This window comes from Pan troglodytes, chromosome 14, assembly GCF_028858775.2.
Source record: "Pan troglodytes isolate AG18354 chromosome 14, NHGRI_mPanTro3-v2.0_pri, whole genome shotgun sequence".
NCBI lineage: Eukaryota > Metazoa > Chordata > Mammalia > Primates > Hominidae > Pan > Pan troglodytes.
This window is the reverse complement of record NC_072412.2, coordinates 25,651,879-25,672,896: the sequence shown is the minus strand read 5'-3', so window position 1 is coordinate 25,672,896 and position 21,018 is coordinate 25,651,879.

Here is a 21,018-nt window from a genome sequence, read left to right as displayed (position 1 = left end):
CTCTCCGGCCCTACCTGGGCCCAGCCCCCAGGGTGTATCAGGGACTTCTTCGCCAGGAGAGACAGCAGGAGAGACTGAGAAACGGCCTCAGGAGAGGAACAGAAAGTTCCAGCTCGGTAAAACAGCTATAGCATGCATGGGAGCTGCCTCTGTGCCAGGCGCTGTTCCAAATGCTCCACGCAGACAGACCCCTTACAACCGAAGGGAGAGTGGGTGCTATCACCATTCCCCTTGCACGGGAGGGAAGCAGACAGGCTTCTGTCAGCATCCCTTCCCCCTACAGTTAGGTGCGATTTCCTATATCGCCAATTTCCCTTATCCCTTACTTGCCAATCCTCTGTCTACTTTGAGCCTTCAAGATATTGTTTGAGGCTGGTCATAGCGGCTCACACCTGTAATCCCACCACTTTGGGAGGCCAAGGCTGGTGGATCACTTGAGGTCAGGAGTTTGAGACAAGGCTGGCCAACATGGTGAAACCTCGTCTCTACTAAAAATACAAAAATTAGCCGGGTGTGGTGGTGCACACCTGTAATCCCAGCTACTCAGGAGGCTGGGGCATGAGAATCACTCAAACCAAGGAGGTGGAGGCTTCAGTGAGCCAAGATCACGCCCCTGCACTCCAGCCTGGGCAACAGAGAGAGACTCCACCACAAAAAATAAAAATAAAAATAAAAATAAATTAACATTTCCCTCCTTATCTTGGGAGTTAATTAATATTTTAAAATTAATAGACTATTTCTTAGAGCAGTTTTAGGTTCACAGCAAAATTTAACAGAAAGTTTCCATATACCCCTGAGCTCCCAGTAACCTCCTGGGTTCAAGAGATTTCTCCTGCCTCAGATTTCCGAGTAGCTGGGATTACAGGCACCTGCCACCAAGCTCGGCTAATTTTTGTATTTTTAGTAGAGACGGGATTTCACCAGGTTGGCCAGGCTGGTCTCAAACTCCTGACCTCAGGTGATCCACCCGCCTTGGCCTCCCAAAGTGCTAGGCATGAGCCACTATGCCCAGTCTCACCATAGGTTTTTAAGAAAAGTAGGCAGACAAGGAAAGGAAGATAATTCAAAAAATATTTTAAAACTCTATAATTAATTAAAAAAAACCCTATGATATAAGTACTATGATTATCTCCATTTCAGTGATGAGAATATAGAAGCATTATGGGAGTTGCCCAAGTCACACAGCACGTGGGTGGGGAGGTGGCCTTTGTTCCCTTGCTATTACTCAAATCATGGCACCTGGTCACTTCCTCAGAGATGCTTTGCCTCTTGACCCATGTAAAACCACCTTCTCCTTTCCTTTTCTCTCTCCTTAGCCTGGCTTATTTTCCTCCCTAGTGTTATTAGCAACTGACACTGTATCATACAATTACTGTGTTCTTTTTATTGGCTATCTCCCTCTCAGCAAGTATAAGCTTCATGAGGGGCTTTGTCTGCCTTATTTATCTGATTCCTAGTGCCCAGAAAAACACCTGACACATGGCAGGCACTCAATAAGTACTGAGTTAATACGTTAATATTAAAGTGAATTTTAAAAACAACAGAATGCATGTAACCCTTAAGAGAAAAATAGCTCTGTGGGAGGATCCTAAATAGAATACCTTCCCACTTAATTTAACACTAGAGCCAGGAAAAAAAAAATGATCTTCCTAATTAAGTATTTTTTTCAAAATCTTAGAAAACAACAAATATCAGAAAACAATACAAATGCTTGCAGGCAACATAATATTAACAGGGCATCTAACGTTTCCTATTAGATTCATGCCCTTAAGAAGTCAGTAATTTAATAAGTGTAACAGTTGCCATGAACATTACACTACCCGTGAACACTCAGCATCTGAATCCACATATTAGAATCTGCTCCAGCCTTTGGAGACAGCTGTCCCTTGTGTTCCAGCAGTGTCAGTGTGCCTCCTGCTATAAACCCTGGGACCACGGCACACACTTTGGTAAATGTATGTAGCAGTTACCTCAGTTGGTTAGGACATTCCCAAAGTGTGGTACATGTAAGAAAATATATTACTTTAAAAGAAATATGTTATCTCTACTCTAAGAAATGTACCCGGCATTGTCGTGAGTTGGCCCAAGGAAGCCTGAGGATGTTACATTGAGAACGTCTGTAGGATAAGGAAACACAGAAAGTCATTCAGAAGTAATCAATTTTTCAAGTAGTACTGAACTTTGAAGTCATTCTTTTCACACCCCAATCCTTCTAACACCTCCCACCTCACTGCAGCAGAGTGAGAGGAGTAATTTCCAGACAGCAGACAGTTGCAGCAGAACAGCATAGGCTGTGTCTGTGCCGTGTAGGCCTCCAGAAGCTCCCACTCCAGTGAGGCAAATCTAGCCTAGTGGGGCAGAGGGAGGACCTTCTGTCGGTCTCTTGGGACAAGATGCTCAGCATCTTTGTTCCTCCATTTCCTCATTGTAAAATGCAGATAATGACAGTACTTACCCAGTGGGTTGGGATGAGTATTAAATTAGTCAAATCCCTGCAGACACCCAAAAAACATTTATTGGGCCTGTCTCGCTGGAACGGAAGCTTCCTGAAGGCAAAGATTTGGTCTACTCTGTGTACTGTAGTATCTCAGTGCCTAGATTGGGGCTGGCATGTGGTAAGTGCTCATTCAAATATTTGTGGCACGAATGAGTGAAAAATTCTAGCATAGCATGGATCTGTGCAGCAGCAGCATAGAAAGAGCATAGCTATATTTATAGAAATACTGAGGAGAAATTAACAGTTGATATCTCAATTTAAGCAATCACAAAGGAAGAATTCTGTCTACAATTGGCAAATCAACCCTGATATAAAGGAGGTAGCACTCCATTGCCAACTGGCACAGGATTGGAAGCAGAACCAGGGCAACAAATAGAGAAGATGACCAGGCAAAGACCTTTCTTGTAGTCACTCCTGGATAAAGATATTGACTTCTTGGTGAGGAGGGATCAGATGTTAATGCCAACACAAGGTTGCAGTTTCCCTAATATTTGAGGACAACCGGCATGCCATTGCTACATCTTCTTTTTCCAGTCTACTTGTGCCGTCTCCTTCAACCAGTCCGTGTGATGTGATTCTCAGAGTCCTCGCTACCCCTGACGTCTCATCCTTATCTACTTCCTGGCTGTCTTAACGGGTAGTTCTGCATGGGAAAGTCAGCACGCTACCCAGCCAGTGCAGGAAACAGCAGGCGTTCTAGAAACCGTGCTTTTATTCATACCCCCTAGCAGGCAGTAGCTGTTATAGCAACCGCTTCACACGATTCACAGTGAGCTCCTCATCAGTGACTTGCCCTGAGTCAACTCAACTACCAGATCCTCTGCACGTGGGCTTCTTTCATGTCGGAGAGCTGCCTGCCAGGTCCAGAAGAACTAAGCATCTTAGTGAGTCAGTAGAACATTTTTTTATTTGGAAAGTTATATTCATATTTTTCCGTTATAAAAATAGAATTATGTAACTGAAAATTTTGAAAATAAAGACAAAAATTATCCGTGACCCTGCTAGCCTATATAATCACTGTTAATGTTTTAGCAAATTTTATAACAGGTTTTTTTCATGTCTGTAGAGTTGCACTAATAACTTTTGACTTTATATCCTGATTTTTTTTCAGTGATTTTGGTATTTTCTCATCATTTGTTTTTTATTTTATTTTTGAGACAGAATCTCACTGTCACCCAGGCTGGAGTGCAGTGGCATGATCTCAGCTCACTGCAACCTCCGCCTTCTGGGTTCAAGCAATTCTCATGTCTAAGCCTCCTGAGTAGCTGGGAGTACAGGCACCCGCCATCATGCCCGGCTAAGTTTTTTGCATTTTTAGTGGAGATGGGGTTTCACCATGTTGGCCAGGCTGGTCTCGAACTCGCCAGCTGGGATTTCAGGCATGAACCACCAATCCTGGCCTTCTCATCATTTGTAATGGCTGAATAATATTCCTTACAGTGTACTTAACCATAATCCTATTGTTGAATATTGAAAGTGTTCACTGCTTTTATGTTAATGAGTAATGCTATAATAGACATAGTCATGAATGTAGATTTTTCAGAATTGAGGTTGATTTACTTTGGTAAATTCCCAGAGGCAGAATTACTTACCCTGGAGTAAGGAAGAGATATACTTTTTTACTAGAGACCAACAGACTTAGCTGTTTGCTGAGAAAATCAAGTTACCCACTTCCAAGCAAGCCCTGAAATAATTTTTACTATTTAAAAGTGTTTTTAAATAGCAAACATTCTTAGAAAAGCTAACGATCAGTCAGCATTAAACAAATGTGAAAGCCAAGCTCCGTGGCTGCTTGTTTGAGTAGGTTGCTGTCTCCCATGCCTGCCTCCCTAGTGAATGGAGCGAGGGAATTAAAGTGCCCTTTTCCGTCGTACACTCTGAGATCTATGATCTATATTTCATGTCAAGTTGCAGAGGAAATAGAATTGATAGATCCTATGGGCCCAGCTCCCTACTTAACCCTCCCCCGCTTTATTATAGAAAGCCCATTTAAATGACTGTCAGCATAATCGATGAAGGACAGGATTGTTGCGGACACTGGTGTTTTGCCTGCAGAGGCATGAAAGGCCCGGGAGTGCCCTTTCCCTCACCCACACGGTTCTCCCAGCTCGTTCAGGAGGTCAAGAGGCAGGAAGCTCATTAGCCCTCACCCCACATGCATTGAGTGGGAAAGCTGGGCTGCCTGGAAATGCTCATTGCTCCCAATTTCAATATCAGGAACGGTTTATAATGACTTGGGAATTCCTTCACTGAATGGCTATGGAAATAAATGTGCCAAGATCAAGGTTAGAGAATGATCTCAGGCATGGTTTGTTCATCTAAGAATGGGAACCCACCAGCTCCCTTCTCCCTCCCAGTCAGGCCTTTCATCTGGGAGCATGTGGTGCCACCCTCCCCACAAACCTCTTGGGCCCCTTGACACTGGTCCCTTCGCAGGCATCTGTTTTGATGGGAGGAAATGGCTGGGCTTCCCAGTCACACAGGTCAGTCACCCTGTGCTCAGAAAGCTCTGAAAGAGGCTGGCAGGACGGGCTGCATGTGGGCAGCCTGCAGGCACTAGAAAACCTGAGTGCCTCGGGATGTACAGACCATTGGCAGTGCTGTCTGCTATCCTGCAAACCGTCTTGCCCTTTGCATTTCCTGTCTCTTGACTGAGGAGCAAAGAACGGCAGGCAGGAAGCTGGCACGAGGCAGAGCCACAGGATAGAAGGCTGAATTCTCCCATGCCGGGCAGTTGTGTGCACTGCAGCCCGGGTACTTCTTGCTCCTCCTTTGCATCCTCCTGACAAGGGCATTACCACGGATCCAGTGCTAAGTGGAAGGATGCTGAGACCAGGACCCCACCCAGCCGCTATCCAGGTTCTGACCTCGCCCAGTGCTGGCTCCTTCTCTCCAGGCCAAGGGGCCTGCTCCTCTCCAGGAGAGTCAGCCACCCCAGGCTGCCACACTGGAAACCAGCTCACACCCAAGGCGTCTGTTTGGGTATCTTCTAGAAGGGGAATGGGCATCTGGTTGGCCGGAATGACTAAGGGATCCCGTGAGGCTGGGCTGAGCCCCGACCTGCACGCCAGACATATAAGGAGGGAGCCCCCAGAACGGCCTTCATATCTTGCCTGCCATCCTACCTGCCTGCAGCCACTTCTATGGGGTCCAGGCATCAGCTGTGACTGCCAGGGGCTGTGAACCTCACCTCTGCTGAAGTGCCAGGCAGTTCTCCCTCCTTCCCTGGCAAGGCCTGACACAGGAAAGTAGAATGGAGACTATGGGGCAGGCTGGCAAACTTCCTTAGCCAAACGGCCACTTCACTCCCTTCATGGGATAGTATGTGTCCTGAAAGGACACTCTACATCATTTGCAGCAGGAAACCCTGTTTTTTAAAACTTTTTAAAATTTTATTTATTTATTTTTTTGAGACAGGGTCTCACTCTCTCACCCAGACTGAAGTGCAGTGGTGCCATCTCGGCCCACCACAACCTCCACCTCCCAGGTTCAAGTGATTCTTCTGCCTCAGCCTCCCGAGTAGCTGGGATTGCAGACGCATGTCACTACCACCCGGCAATTTTTATGTTTTTAGTAGAGATGGGGTTTTATCATGTTGGCCAGGCTGGTCTCGAACTCTTGGCTGCAAATGTTCCACCTGCCTCAGCCTCCCAAAGTCCTGGGATTATCTTTGCTGCATCTTCCCCCCCCCCCACCTTTTTATTGAGATAGGGTCTCACTCTGTTGCCCAGGCTGGAGTGCAGTGGTGCGATCTTGGCTCACCGCAACCTCCACCTCCTAGGTTCAAGCGATTCTTCTGCCTCAGCCTCCTGAGTAGCTGGGACTACAGGCATGCACCACCATGCCTGGCTAATTTTTGTATTTTTAGTAGAGACGGAGTTTCACTATGTTGGCCAGGCTGGTCTTGAACTCCTGACCTCATGATCCACCTGCTTCAGCCTCCCAAAGTGCTGGGAGCCACCACGCTCCGCCTGCTGCATCTTCTTAACATAAAATAAAGGTGCAAATCAGATTAGGACAGGTTGAGAACTGCTGAATGTGTTATTGTATTTCTCTTCTTGTATGTAAACTAGGCACTAAATGCACTAGACACGCATGTGTGCAAAACACATTCTCTCAGGTCTCACCAACACATCTGGAGTGCTTACTGTGGGCCACGCATGTTTGTGCATGGACATCTCATTTAGTCCTCACAAAGGCCCAGGGAGGGGCATATTATTGTTCCTGCTTAAAGATGAGGACAAGGGAAGATGAGATAATTGGCCAGTGTCACATAGTTGGTGATTAAGTGAGCCAGGATTCCAACCCAAAGTGTCCAAAGACCTTTTGACACTCAGGCCCCAGGCTTGCTGCCCAGGCATCACCCCGGAGAGGGCAGGCTGTGTCCTTCCAGCAGTGTTGGGAGGTGGCAGGGAACCGAGGGTAACAGGTTAGCAGGGAACCGAGGGTAACAGGTTAGACTAGAAAATTTAGTTCCTCTCTGCTTTTAACCTGCCAGCTCCCAGTTTTTCTTTGGGAAAATCACTCAGGCCCTCTGGGTTTGAATTGCACTGTCTGTGAAACACTTCATAGAGCATTGGCCTCAAAGTTCTTTTCTAGCTGTAACAGCCTGCGAGTCTGTGAAACCAATTGCTAACTGCACAGCAGACTGACTCCTAGAGAATGTGCACAGCCCAGCAGCTCAGACCATTACTACGGAAAGAAAGAAAAACATCATGGCTGCTGCTTCCTGCTCCTGACAGTGAGTCACATTTAATGTCATTATATTAACAGAGCTGTCATTTCTACACCTCTTTGTGGACTGTCGTGTCTACTGTCAGGGGTGCTGAAAGACTCTGGTGATGTAGTCACTCTTTGCGGGGGCCCTCCCCCAGGGAACACCTGTCAACAGAAAACACTGCGTTTCATGCGGCTGCTGTTAATATTTACAGCTGGAGGCCCTCTCTCCCTAAGGCTCCTCACTTTCGAGATTCTGGTTGCATTCAACAGACATTACAAGTTCCCAGCAGAGAGGAAATACAAGGCGCCTGCTGCACTCATTACAGTGGGGCCATGCTGGGCGGGCAGATGAGCTTTCTTATCTCCCGAGGACCTGAGGTCCAGCAGCAGGTAGGGGCCTGAGCTAGCTGGCACTGGCACCCCCTCCAACCCTGCCTTGCACTAGTCAGGTCTAGAAATGGCACCTGCCTTCCAGTTGGAGAAAGCAAATGTGTCCCCGCATTGCCCCATGTCACTTCGGGGTATATGGACAAGTCTTCTGGAAAAATTATATTCTGTTGTGGACTCAGGGCAAGTGAATGGATGCAACTTTGATTCCAAAAGTGGCTCCACTGGGGCTATCAATTTTCACCCAGTTCTTGCCACCAGAGGGGAAAGGCCCAGCCTTCAGAGCTCCATGAATTCTGCTGCCTGTTAAGTTACTCACAAATTGCCGGGCTATCAAGGGAGAGTTGGGGTTTAAAGCATCTCTTATTGGCTGCCAGCCACAGTTTCGCATACTATTGGAATTCAATATTAGCAATGACTTCTTGGAGACAGGAAGTGTCTGAAATTGCTCTGTCTAGAAAAGTGTGGGTCGATGGATTTCTTAATAAATATGTAGAGTGAGAACTTCTGTGAATCCGTGCTGACTAACACTGGATGGTACTTATACTGATTGTGTTCTTGGTATTCCAAAGCCAAGTCAGACCAACCTGTAAACCAAATGTTTTCTCGTGGGAGGTAGAATTGCAAGGGCTTGCCAGAGCCAGCGCTTGCTGGGAAGTGAGCTAGTGCAGCTCTCAAACTCATCCGCTTTCTCCCCAGAGCCTCTTGATTCATGCTGGTTATCTTGGAGACAAAACTAAAGCTTCCGGTAGAAGTCGGATTTTATTTATTTAAGACTATTAGAGGACCGAGATTAGAGGGTGTGTGGCCAGATCGGGTGCATGTTCTATGCAGGTACTGGGGATTCAGTAGACAAGACAGCCCCGCTCCCTGCCCTCGCAGACTTAGTCCAGAGATGACACTAAAGTCTGGTCATTACCATCCTGCAGGGTGTCCTGGGGGTTTCGGAGACAGGCTGCCTTAAGGAAGTGGAGTGATGTCTAAGGGATATAGATGATGATCCCTGAGGGACATAGACTGCCCCTAGGTGATGAAGGTGAACGAGTTTGTGTCTCAGATGGAAGAAACAGCATACTCAAAAGGCCAAACATAGGACATGGCACAAAAGGAGTGGGCAATCAATGACCAAGTGTGAGTCGGGGAGCAGGGTTGGTTGAAGGAGGAGATGGTTGATAGGAGCAGGAGCCAGGCAATGGAGATCTTGGAAGTTGGATAAGATTCTGGACTTGATTCTAGAGCAGGGTTTCTTGGCTTTGGCACTACTTATATCTGGGGCTGGATAATTGTTTGTTGTGAGGCAGGGCAGGAGGCTGTCCTGTACATTGTGCGATGTTCTGCAGCATTGCTGGCTGGGCTTACAACATACCAGTGGTGCCTCCCAGTCATGACAATCAAAAACGTCTCCAGTCATTGCCCAGTGTCCCCTGGGTGATGAAGTTGCCCCCTGTTGAGAATCATTGCTCCAGGGCAATGGGGAGCCACTGAGGGGTTTTGAGCAGCAGCTGATAGCAGGAACTCTGCAGTCTTCATTGCTACAGCCATTTCCTCTCCGCCTTGGGCTGAGCTTCTCGTGAGCATCAAAAGTTGTAGGAGAAAAAGAGCTGATGTGCCTTTCTGCTATGGGTATTTTTCAGAACTGAAACTATTAAAACTTTCCTCTTCTGATGAATTGGTATTCTTACTTTTATAATATAAAGAACCCTATCCTTTTCCCTCTTTGCTTTGGTGACCAGAGAGCTTAGAATTACTGTTTCTACTCAGTTGCATGGGCCTCTCTGGATCGGTGTAAGTCTAAGTTGCCTACCCAGGCCCAGCAGTTTGCAGACATCAGTCAAGTAGGGGTGGGAGGGCGGGGGCGGGCGCCACAGTGCCTGGAGGCTGCACCTCTCTGTCTTCCCTCCAGAGGGCAGCAGGCCCTCAGCTCCCACTATGGGGCCATTGAATCTTTGGATTGTTCAAGAAACACAGGAAATCCAGATTTCTATGTAAAACCTCCCAAGTTTATATATTGGCAATAAATTCAAATGTTCAAATATCTGTAAGACAAGTACCAGGCCAAATCAAATTGTCTTGGGGCTATTTTCTGCTCGAGGGCCAGTTTGTGACCTCTTTTTTTTTTTCTTTTCTTTTCTTTTTTCTTTTCTCTCTCTTTTTTTTTTTTTTTTTTTTTTTTTTTGAGACAGAGTCACTCTGTCACCCGGGCTGGCATGATCTTGGCTCACTGCAACCGCTGCCTCCCAGGTTCAAGTGATTCTCGTGCCTCAGCCTCTCAAGTAGCTGGAACTACAGACACCTGCCACCACACCTAGCTAATATCTGTATTTTTAGTACAGATGGGGTTTTACCATGTCGGTCAGGCTGGTCTCGAACTCCTGACCTCAGGTGATCTGCCCATCTCAGCCCCCAAAGTGCTGGGATTACAGGCGTGAGCCACCGTGCCCGGCCTCCAGTTTGTGACCTCTTGATGGGTGTTTTTTGTTTTGATTTTTTAAAAAACATGTATTTTATATATACACACACATATATAATTTCATTTATTTTATTGCTTTGCTTTTTCCATTTGCTTTTGTTTTCGTTGTTTTAATTTCATTTTGGGGGAGGAGTAGGGGATTATGCTAGGGTATCTTCTCTTCACTCTCCCAGATCCATCTTGCAGCTTCCTCCACTTTGCTCTGTGTCCTGGGAACGATCAGGCTCTCTTGCTCTGTGACTTATGTTGGGAGGCCCTGCCAGCATCTGCAGGTGGGAAGGAAGTGAGGCTGGAATACAGATTCCCCAGCCCACTCCCTGCTGGGGAGGCTCAGGTCCTGGCTCAGGGCAGACAGCCTTGCCTCCAGCTGTCCTCTCCAAGCTCTGGATTCTGCTCCTGGTCCTGGTCCTTCTAGGGCGGGTGAGCTGCGGAGCTGTGGCATCTTCATCCTCACCCTGTTGGTTTTCCTCAACCCTGCCTGGATCTTCGTGCATAGCCCCTTCATTAAGCTTCCCTCAATTATCTGACTTGAGGGTTTTGTTAGCTTCCTACCAGGGCCCATGGCTACTAAAAAATAAGTAATTTAGTGCAGAACACAGGAAAGTTGGAGGGTTGTTTAAATGAACAAAACATAAATAATAGACTGGTCTCAGAGGATGTGTATTGGCCGTAAGGACGGGAAACCGTAACTACATCAACAGGGAACGTGCCTAGATTCCCATTCATCAGATCAAATCTGCTTCACATGACGTGATTTTGAACCTTGACTTAAAGTAGCTCATGCCATTTTCATGTAAAACTGTGTTTATCCTGCAGGAAAAAACATGGGAAATGTGCCCTAGAGGTGCAATGTGTGAGGAATGTCTCAGGAGCCTCATGATTGCTGTTCTCAGGAGCCTGTTCTCATGATTGCTTATTTTCTGTCTCCTTTCCTGGCTTCTCTTTGGCCTCTCGCTCATGGAATGCAGTCTGGATGTTTCTAGGCAGCACAGAGTAGAGGTTAAGATCAATTGCCTTTAAATTAAGTTAACATTTGTGCTGCTGTCTTGCCTCTTATCATGTCACCTGTATAGCTGTGGAGAAGGAGGCGATCCTTCTCTCTAAGTTTCAATGCCCTCAAAATGCAACCTCCCAGGGTGGCAGAAAGGATGAAAGAAGCAAACGTAAGGAAAACACTTATTGCTCCTGGCACATGGGGTGCCCAGTAACTGGCAGAGATTATTAACAAATCAAGCCCTGTTGCCCAGAAAGCTGTTAACTGTTAACAGTTTGTGCATTAATGTGAACATCTGCCCATTTACAGTATGCAATAAGCTTCATTTGGTGCAATGACCTTGAAGCAATGCATAATTCTAATTGTTCTCTGAATCATCAGAGAAAGATTGAGTGAAATTCAATCTAGTGTTCAATATATTCTTATTGCTTCCACATTTGGAAAATTCCTCTCATATTATCCATCTCCAGTCCTTTGGCACTCCTCCCATGTCACGTTTCTTGAAGATTGCAGATAGTGGTTCTGAGACGACATTTGCAAATCCCTTTAGCAGTCTGCGATTACAGTCCCTCTACGTCTAGAGACCAAAACTCATTTAAAGCAGCGTGTTGCTTCCTTCTATCTTTTCATTGATTTGGGGCTGCAGTTCTCATTTTATCTGCCAGTTTCAGTGAGAAGCTCATTCTCCCAATGTACTCTTAATTTGCCAGGATAACAAATTTCACCTTAAAATCAGTATGCCACTTGCTGGGACCAGAGGGCCAAACATGCTGAGTTGGAAAAAAGGAAGACCCAATAAAGCCAACACAGAGTAAAGGGAAAAAATATCAAACCCTCTCTTGGTAGCCGTTGCTAACTCTGTATCCAGTGTGAGACTTGATTCTCTCTTAAAACCTGGATCACACACCCTTCCTGCAAATATAAATAACTCTATCCCTTAGCCTCTTATTCAGTGGCAAGTTGGTACAATCACAAACCTGGATTATAGGCAGCCACTCTCTCGTTACATGGTGCTTAGTTCCTTAACTGTGTGACTAATAAGGTCAGCAATATCTTAGCTGGCATTTGTTGAATATTTACTACATACCAGCACTTTGCAAAGATTATCATGCAATCCTCAAACAAACCTATGAGATGGAAGCTCTTGTTACTGTCACTTTACTGATGAGAGAGTTTGAGTGTGGCCTGGATGGAGCTCAGCGGTCCCAGCAGTATGTGATGAGCAAACTCACCTCTGCATTTTCTCCTTGGAGAGACAGAGCATGGCCTGGAGAAGGGCTTCCACAGTCAAATCAGCACCCTGCTGACCTGCAAGAAGCAATGTGTAGGCTCAAGGGAGGTGGTCCCTGATGGAAGGCGCCAAGATGCCAAGCCAGGTACAGCAGGACAGGAAGGGAGGGAATGAACGTAAGATGGTGGGGAGAGGGTGCTCCCACCTCCCTATTGCCCTTCCTCACCTCTGGTGACCATGAGTCTACTCTCCATCTCCATGAGTTCAATTGTTGCCATGTTTAGTTCCCACATATGAGTGATGGTTAATGGGTGCAAAAATACAGTTAGAATGAATAAGATCTATATTTTATATCACAACAGCATGTCTATAGTTAACAATAATTTATTACATATCTAAAAATAACTAAAAGGCCCAGCACAGTGGCTCACGCCTATAATACAAACATTTTGGGAGGCCGAGGCGTGCAGATTGCTTAAGTCCAGGAGTTTGAGACCAGTCTGGGCAACATGATGAAACCCCATCACCATAAAAATGCAAAAATTAGCCAGGCATGGTGGCACATGTATGTGGTTCCAGCTACTCAGGAGGCTAACGTACGAGGATCGTTTGAGCTCTGGAGGCAGAGGTTGCAGTGACTTGAGATTGTACCACTGCACTCCAGCCTAGGTGACAGAGTGAGATCTCATCTCAAAAACAAAACAAAACAAAAAAACCCAATAAAAATAACAGAAAGAGTGGAATTGGATTGTCCTTACACAATGAAATGATAAATGCATGAGGTGATGGACACCCCAAATGCCCTGTTGTGGTTATTACGCATCACATGCCTGTATCAGAACATTGCATGGACCCCATCAGTGTATACCCCTATTATGTACCCATAATAATTAAAAATTTTTTAAAAAGAGTGCTCCAAGTAAGTAAGCCACAGGCACAAAGGCCTGGAGATGGGAATGACACATCCAAGGAACTTCAAGAAGGCTGGCGTGGCTGGATCTGAGTGAGTGAGTTAGGCCATGAGATCAGAGAAACTGGCAAGGCAAGGGCTGGTCTTTGCATGCTGTGGGCCTTGGTCAAGATTTCTGATTTTATTCTGAGTGTGATAGCAAGCCGTTAAGATTTTGAGATAAAGAGTTACATGGTAAGGTTGGTGTTTTAAAAAGGTGATTCCAGCTGCTGTGTGGAGATGTGTCTGCAAATGGAGGGGAAAGCGGGGAGGCAGTTGGAAGCACTATTACAGATAGGTGAGAGAGGATGGCAGCTTGGACCATGTGCCATTGTCCGAGTCAGAATCTAAGCTGAGAGTAGCGCAGGCAGAACCTGCTGATGGATGGTGTAATGGTTAGTATTGAGGGTCAACTTGATTGGATTGAAGGATGCAAAGTATTGTTCCTGGGTGTGTCTGTGAGGTGTTGCCAAAGGAGATTAACATTTGAGTCAGTGGACTGGGAGAAGCAGACCCACCCTCAATCTGCATCGGCACTACCTAATCAGCTGCCAGTGCAGCTAGAATGAAAGCAGGCAGAAAAGTGTGGAAGGAGTAGACTGGCTGAGTCTTCCTGACTTCATCTTTCTCCTGTGCTGGATGCTTCCTGCCCTCGAACATCGGACTCCAGGTTCTTCGGTTTTTGGACTCTTGGACTTACACCAGTGGTTTGTCAGGGACTCTCAGGCCTTCGGCCACAGACTGAAGGCTGCACTGTCAGCTTCTTTACTTTTGAGGTTTTGGGACTCAGACTGGCTTCCTTGCTCCTCAGCTTGCAGATGGCCTATTGTGGGACCTCACCTTGTGATCATGTGAGTCAACACTCCTTAATAACCCCTCCTTCATATATACATCCATCCTATTAGTCCTGTCCCTCTAGAGAACCCTAATACAGACAGGATATGAGAGATGAAGGAAGAAACAGACAGGATATGAGAGATGAAGGAAGAAAGTGGTCAGGGGGATCCCAGGGCTTGGACTGAGCAACTTGGTGAATGAGGGTATTATGCACCAAGGTGGGGAGGAGCCATTGTGGGGGCAACAGCAAGAGAGTTCTGTTTGGAACATGTGAAGCTTGCAGTGGCCATTAGACACTCAAGTGAACCTGTGTGAATTTTACATGTCAACCTGGCTGGGTTACGGTGCCCAGATATTTGGTCAAACACCAATCTGGATGTGGCTGTGAAGGTAATTGTTTAAAGATGAGATAAACATTTAAGTCAATAGATTTTGAGTAAATTAGATGATCCTCTGTAAAACGAATGGGCCTTATCCAATCAGATTAGTTGAAGGCCTTAAGAGAAAATGACCGAGGTCTCCCATGGAAGAAGGAATTCTGTCAGCAGTCTCCCTCCAGACTCCAGCAACATCACCTCTTTCCTGAGTCTGCACCTGCCCTTCAAATTTCAGATGTGCCAACCCCTATAATCACATGAACCAATTACTTAGAATAAACCTCTACACACACACACACACACACACACACACACGGATGCACACACACGTGCATGCACACACACTATTAGTTCTGTTTCTCTGGAGAACCCTGATTAGTACAACATTCTAAAACCCAGAGACCAGAGGCTAGAGTTAGAAAATGTAGGCGTCATCACCGTATAGACTAGAGATAATTTAAAAATTTCCAGCAGCCCTGTTTAAAAAAAGTAGAAAGAACCAAAAGACATCAATTTTAACATATTCTACTTAGCCTAAAATGTTATCACTTCAGCATGTAATTAATACAAAAACATTACTATTTTACATTATTTTCCCATATTAAGTTGTCACCATTGGGTGTGTTTTCACAGTGACAGCACATCTCAGCTGGACCAGCCTCATTTCAAGTGCTCAGTAGCCATGTGTGGCTGGCAGCTGCCATACTGGATAGCTCAGAAATAGACGGTGTTGAACCTCTGGGGCTGGGCAGGAGCACTTCTAACGCATGTGCAGGTAGAGGAGAGCAGGGAACAGAGCCAAGACTGAGCCTAGGGCTTTCAAATGTTTAGAGGTTAAGAAGAGAAGGAGGATCCAGCAAAAGAGCCTAAGACCAGTATCCAATGAGGCAAATGAGAGATGAGAGTGTGGAACCTGAAAGCCAAGAGAATAAACCGCACCAGTGGTCTATGAGATGCAGGTGAGAAGTGACCGTTGGATGTGGCTAGATAGAGGTCAGGGCTGGTGACCTTGACAAGAGCAATACTGAGATGAAAAGCTGACAAACAGAAGGGCAGACAAGGATGTGGACAGTGAGAGTGCAGCCAGCTGCCTAGAAGAGAGGAGACTGGCATGGAAGGGAGCAGAGAGTGGGGGCATGGCTGGAGGGAGGTGGTGACTAGGACATAGTGGGGTTTTTTTGTTTTTGTTTGAGACAGAGTCTCGTTCTGTCACCCAGGCTGGAGTGCAATGGCGCGATCTTGGCTCGCTCCAACCTCCACCTCCTGGGTTCAAGGGATTCTTCTGCTTCAGCCTCCTGAGTAGCTGGGACTACAGGCATGAGCCACCACACCCAGCTAGCTAATTTTTGTATTTTTAGTACAGACAGGGTTTCGCCATGTTGGCCAGGCTGGTCTCAAATTCCTAACCTCAAGTGATCCACTTGCCTCGGCCTCCAAACTGCTGGGATTACAGGTGTGAGCCACTGCGCTCAGCAGGACGTAGTATTTTAAACAGGAGGTCCTATTGCACTGTTGGAGAGGGATTCAGTACAGAAGGAGAAATGAATGGTGCAGGCAAGAGACAGTGATCAAGAGTGGGAGAGAAGCCCCACTTAGGCTTAAGCTGGCATTGAGGTGGGATCCAGGACAGAGCGCTTGGGTACAAGTGCTGGTGTGTCCACGTGGTGCTGGGAGGATGGGGCAATGCTCTGTTGGGGAGTTAGCATTTGGAAAGGGAAGGGAGGGAAGAAAGGTGTGATCCAATCTTCCAGAGAGTGGCAGAGAGAAGTGATTAGGTGAAATGGTTCTTTGAACCTGGACACCTGTTAGAATTTCCTGGGGCGCTCTTACAATACACCAAAGCCTGGGCCCTACCACAGACCAATCGAAGCAGGATCTCTTAGGTTAGGTCTCAGGAATTAGTATTTTATAAAATCTCCCCATGTGATTCCAATGGCATCCAAGTTTAGGGAACTAAAGGGTGGCCAGCTGAGTCACATGAAATTGAACCTGATGCCGATGAAGCGGTTTCTATTGAAATTAACATAACAATCTCCAGGAGACAGAGCTTTGGACAAAAAGCCCTCCGGTCCAGATCAATTGGAGGAGAGGCCATCGTGGTCCATGGTGTTCAGATTTACAGAGACAATTATTTCCATCATGGGATGTATAGAATAGAGGCAAACACAGTGTCATCATCATTGTAGCCATCTAAGGGTTACCATTCGCCCTGCTGGGAGGAACCCAAATCAGGAGATGAAGGAATAAATTCAGAAGTAACATTCACACACTGTGCTTAGGAAACTCTACTAAAGGCTGTTCCTGGGAAGAGTGGGCTGTATATTAGCAAGAGCCTGAAAATCAAAGGGAGAGAGCTTAAGGAGTAGTTACCTGGTAGACTAGGTATTCCTCTATTCATTTGTTCACTCAACATTCGATGTGTGTTTATTGAGCACTTACCTATTATGTGCCGGGGGAAGTTCTTACGAAAAGCAAGAGTTGACAGCATGGAGCAGTCCCTGTGTGTGTCAGCTGCTCAGCAGTGGCCACCAGAAGAAAATTGTCAGGGACCTTCCAAAGAAAGATGAGAAGGTATCGTGGGCGAAAACAGCAGAGATAGATAGGAGCTGCATCATCTTCATCCCGATCTGAAATGGAATCAAATCATCCTCGGAGATCTCAATCTGCCCACCCTTAGGGAAATGAGTGAGAATGGCCAGGAACCTATCCTCAGGGAGGCTCTGGCCTCTTCATTCCTCCATGGCGCCATGTCTACTGTGTGCCAGGCATGTGCTGGGATTGGAAACATGAAGCAGACATGGCCCACCTTTCAAGGAGCTCGCAGCTTAGTAGGAAAAGAGCCAGAGTGGAGTTGCATTTCAGACAGCAGTTAGGTAGATTCTCAAGTCAACATTAAGGAGAAAATCAAGTCTAACCAAAATTACCTTGGGAAAAAAGAATTCTCCAGAGAGATCAGAGGCTGGTGTCTGAAATATAGCCTCTCGTAAACACAACGCAGCCAGTTTTCCTGCAGCATTGGGACAGATGGCCGTCTCTGTGGCTGAGCACCAGAGGAAGCAATCGGCTTGGCTTGCATTTCGAGGTCATGTTGTATGAAAAAGATGTATTGTCACTCTAAACACTGGTGTGCGAGATGCTCGCACCTCGGAGAGGCTCAGAATTGGATGCAAACGTTGGCAGATCCGCTCTCTGGGGCATATGCTTATTGCGGGGAAGGGCTGGCAGAACCACACACTTTATTTACATTGTTTTTCGTTTAAAGTTTTCTTTGAGCACCTACAGTTGAATTCGCTTAAGCTAAATGTGGATGTAATGGGACCAATTGAGAAAAGGCAATTGGGAGGCCACTGGAAGTGTGACACCCTTGCCAGAGGAGGTGAGACTCAGGACGGGAAGATGCCGCAGGCGCCCCTTTCTCCAAGGCGCTGAGCATTCCAGAGGGACCAGCCACGGGGTCCAGTATTTGTGTGAATGCTGAAGCAAGAGGGAGAGTCCCACCTGACTTCTCCCCCATCCTCTGCAGAAGACCCTACCCCATGAGAACCCTCTAGTGGCCTTGCAAGGAGGGAGAGGAGGCAGGGTCCCTTCAGAAAAGGTCTCAGGGCCCTGCCTCTGCATCCTCTATATGGCCTCCTTCCCTGGAGACCTCACAGAAGACTTAGCCCTCGTTCTCTTCCTAAAGTCAAACCAGAGGCACTGCATGGAGGTCCGGGTGGAGCGTCGCCCTCATCAGTTCTGTCCTGGGCCCTGGAAGGATCTGGGCTGCCTGTGCGATTTACGGGGGCCTGTCATCACTGCTCCCTGCTTGTCTTCTGACCTTCCCCCTCTGACAAGCCTGTTCCCTCCCAGCCCACGCCTGGAGTCGCCTGCTGGCCTGGCCAGCCTTGTCTGACTTTTTTGCTGAAGAAGGGGATCAAGCTAGATTCCAGCGGCTGGCTGGCTTCCCAGGTTGTGGCAGGCCTTGTCCACTTGGGGGACATCTTGCCTTGTTTGCCCATTGGGGCCATCGTGTAGACAGACCCTTGCTTGGCTTTGTAGCTCCAACCAAGGATCTGAAGGTGGACTTCCGGAAACACATTCCTGCCCAGCTAAGGCGCCAGAGGTCCTGCAGGTGGAGGGAGACTCCTGGGATGGCCAAGGATGCTCACCGGTCCACGAAGCTTGCTGAATAGTTATGACACTCTTGGGGCTTACTTCTCTATGCTAACCACCCTACAACACGTGCTCACAAAGAGAGAGAGGTTTTCTGCTTTATGGCTGCTCCAACCTCGTGGTGGTCTCGTGTCCCTTCCTGTTCTTGCAGGATCGCTGCACTGACCTCCGCATGAGAGGAGAGGGCAGAACGTGGCCCACCTCTCATCCTGAGGAAGCAGGGGCCGTCCACGGCCTGCCCACTGTCCGATCACTCCAGGTGGCATAGACCCTTTCTTGTGCTTGTTTGTATGTGATTTTCATGTTTTCGTGCCTGACAAGGGGAAGTGGTTAGTATACAAGTGGCACATCAACACCATTCTGGTAATTCTTTCTAAATGGAATTTTCCAACAATTTTTATTTCCAGAAGTCCCATGGATCCAAACAGACAAACAACAAAAGAGCAAAGGGAAATAAATGGTTATGAGTGTTCATCATAGAAGCACAAAGAGTAAAGCTCCTTGCAAAGTCCTTGAGGCCTCCTGCCTCAGACCTTCCCTGGCTCTCTGTCCCCAGGCATCATCAGCTGATGCAGAAGGGACTCTGCCTGTCTTTAGACAGAGAGAAATCAGGACCAGGGCTCTGCCACCTTCTCTGCTAAGTCCACTAACCTCCTGCCACTCACTTCATCTCTCTTTGGCCTGTGTCTCATGTTTTATTAAATTTTATTAAATGTCCTTTCTGGTTCCCATCACCTCTGTTAGCTTGCTTTTGTGTGGCCACCACCAGAACAAGCCAGGGAGGGAGGCACCTTGTTCCCACAGTGGCACCAGGTATCTGTTAAATGAATGAATTCAAGTGTGCCGCCTGCCCCGGTTAATAGTCACCACGCTGGGGAGGAGCACCAGCACCTCGGTCCTCATAGATTGAGACTGTGGCTAAGAGGATGGAAGCTGTGTAAAGCAGAGCCAGAGCACAGTTGGCTGCAGCTAGAGATCCCTGTCCCTGGCCCGCACTCCCAGCCTGCACTCCCTCCCCATCCTCTCGTCTGGGACACACACATCTTGCCTGTCTCTTACAAGCCAGAGCTAAAAAAGAAAGCAGATATTAACCCAACTAAGAAACTAAAAGGAACAACAACAAGTAAAGAGATTAAGACGAACAAAATGTAAGAAGGAGATATTAAAGGGTAGTAATTTGTTTTTACGAATAAATGTATTCAGGTAAGTAAAAATTAAGATGTGGATGATAAAAGGGTGTCAGCTTCAGGAAACTAAAATGATTTATAAGTCACACTAAAAGGAATGAGGAAAATTTTAAAGATAGAAGACAAAACGTTAAGGGAAAAATTCTAGACAACGACAGGAAGGAAATTAAGGTGGTTAAAAATGGATCAAGTTGTAAACTAGAGGCCTCAGATCTTAAAGAATTAGAAAGCTAAGTAAAGTAAGCAACTTTCTATGTAAACTAATAAAATATTTTTAAACAGTGCAGAAAACGAAGGCTCTTAAGGCTATTAACCCGGGCAGGCAACACACGTGGAAGGTCACTGCAAATAAGATGCCAATACTTTAGAAGCCAGCAGTGGGGGTTCCTGGAGTCTCCTCAGGCAGAGGTCACTGTGGTGAAGGGTCCCTAGCAGGCCTCGGCAGGGCCCAGGTCGCAGACTGTCCACCTTGCCTCGGGCAGCCAGTCCCTGTTCTCTCTGTTCCTTCTGAAATGCTGGTGAGGTCTGAGGGCCCTGGCCTTTGAAAAGTGCTGCCTTTCCTGAGTCTGGCTCAAGCCTCAGAGCGCGTGAGACTCATGCTGGGAGTGAGAGCCTCTCCCCCTCCCGTGACATCCCCTGCTCCCTCCCACTGTGGCACAGGATGGATGATCACACGTGGGTTTCTGCACACTCCTCGTTTTGGGGCACAAACAAGGTAAAAGGCCCTTTTGGGCTCCAGAAAAGAGTAACAGCGCAAAGACAGATGACAGAGGACAGAAATAACGTTTAGGTATGAATATTTCAAGCTACTTACAAAAGCTAGCTCACTCAGTTGGCAATAGCAGTGTGTCCATTGTACAGGGGGAAACCCTGAGGCCTGTGACCCGTTTCCCACCCCCTTTAGCCGCCACAGTACCGCACACTGTGCTGGTTTCAGCGCTTTCGCATCTGATTCTCAGTTCTTTCTGTTTTTCATTGAAGCCATATTTGTTTTCTCTTCAGCCTGCTGATTTCTGGCCCATCGTCAATTCTGACTGGTGCCCAGCTTCCCTCTTGATATGTGTGTGTTACACAGACTCTCTGTATCCCAAACAATAGAGGGATGAAATCCCCAGCATGAGATTTTAAGTGCTGCTTCCATTTTGTCGACTAAACAGTAAGAAAGCCACACAGGTTCCTGACAAACAAAGACTTCCATGGCTTTCCCAGGAGAAGGGT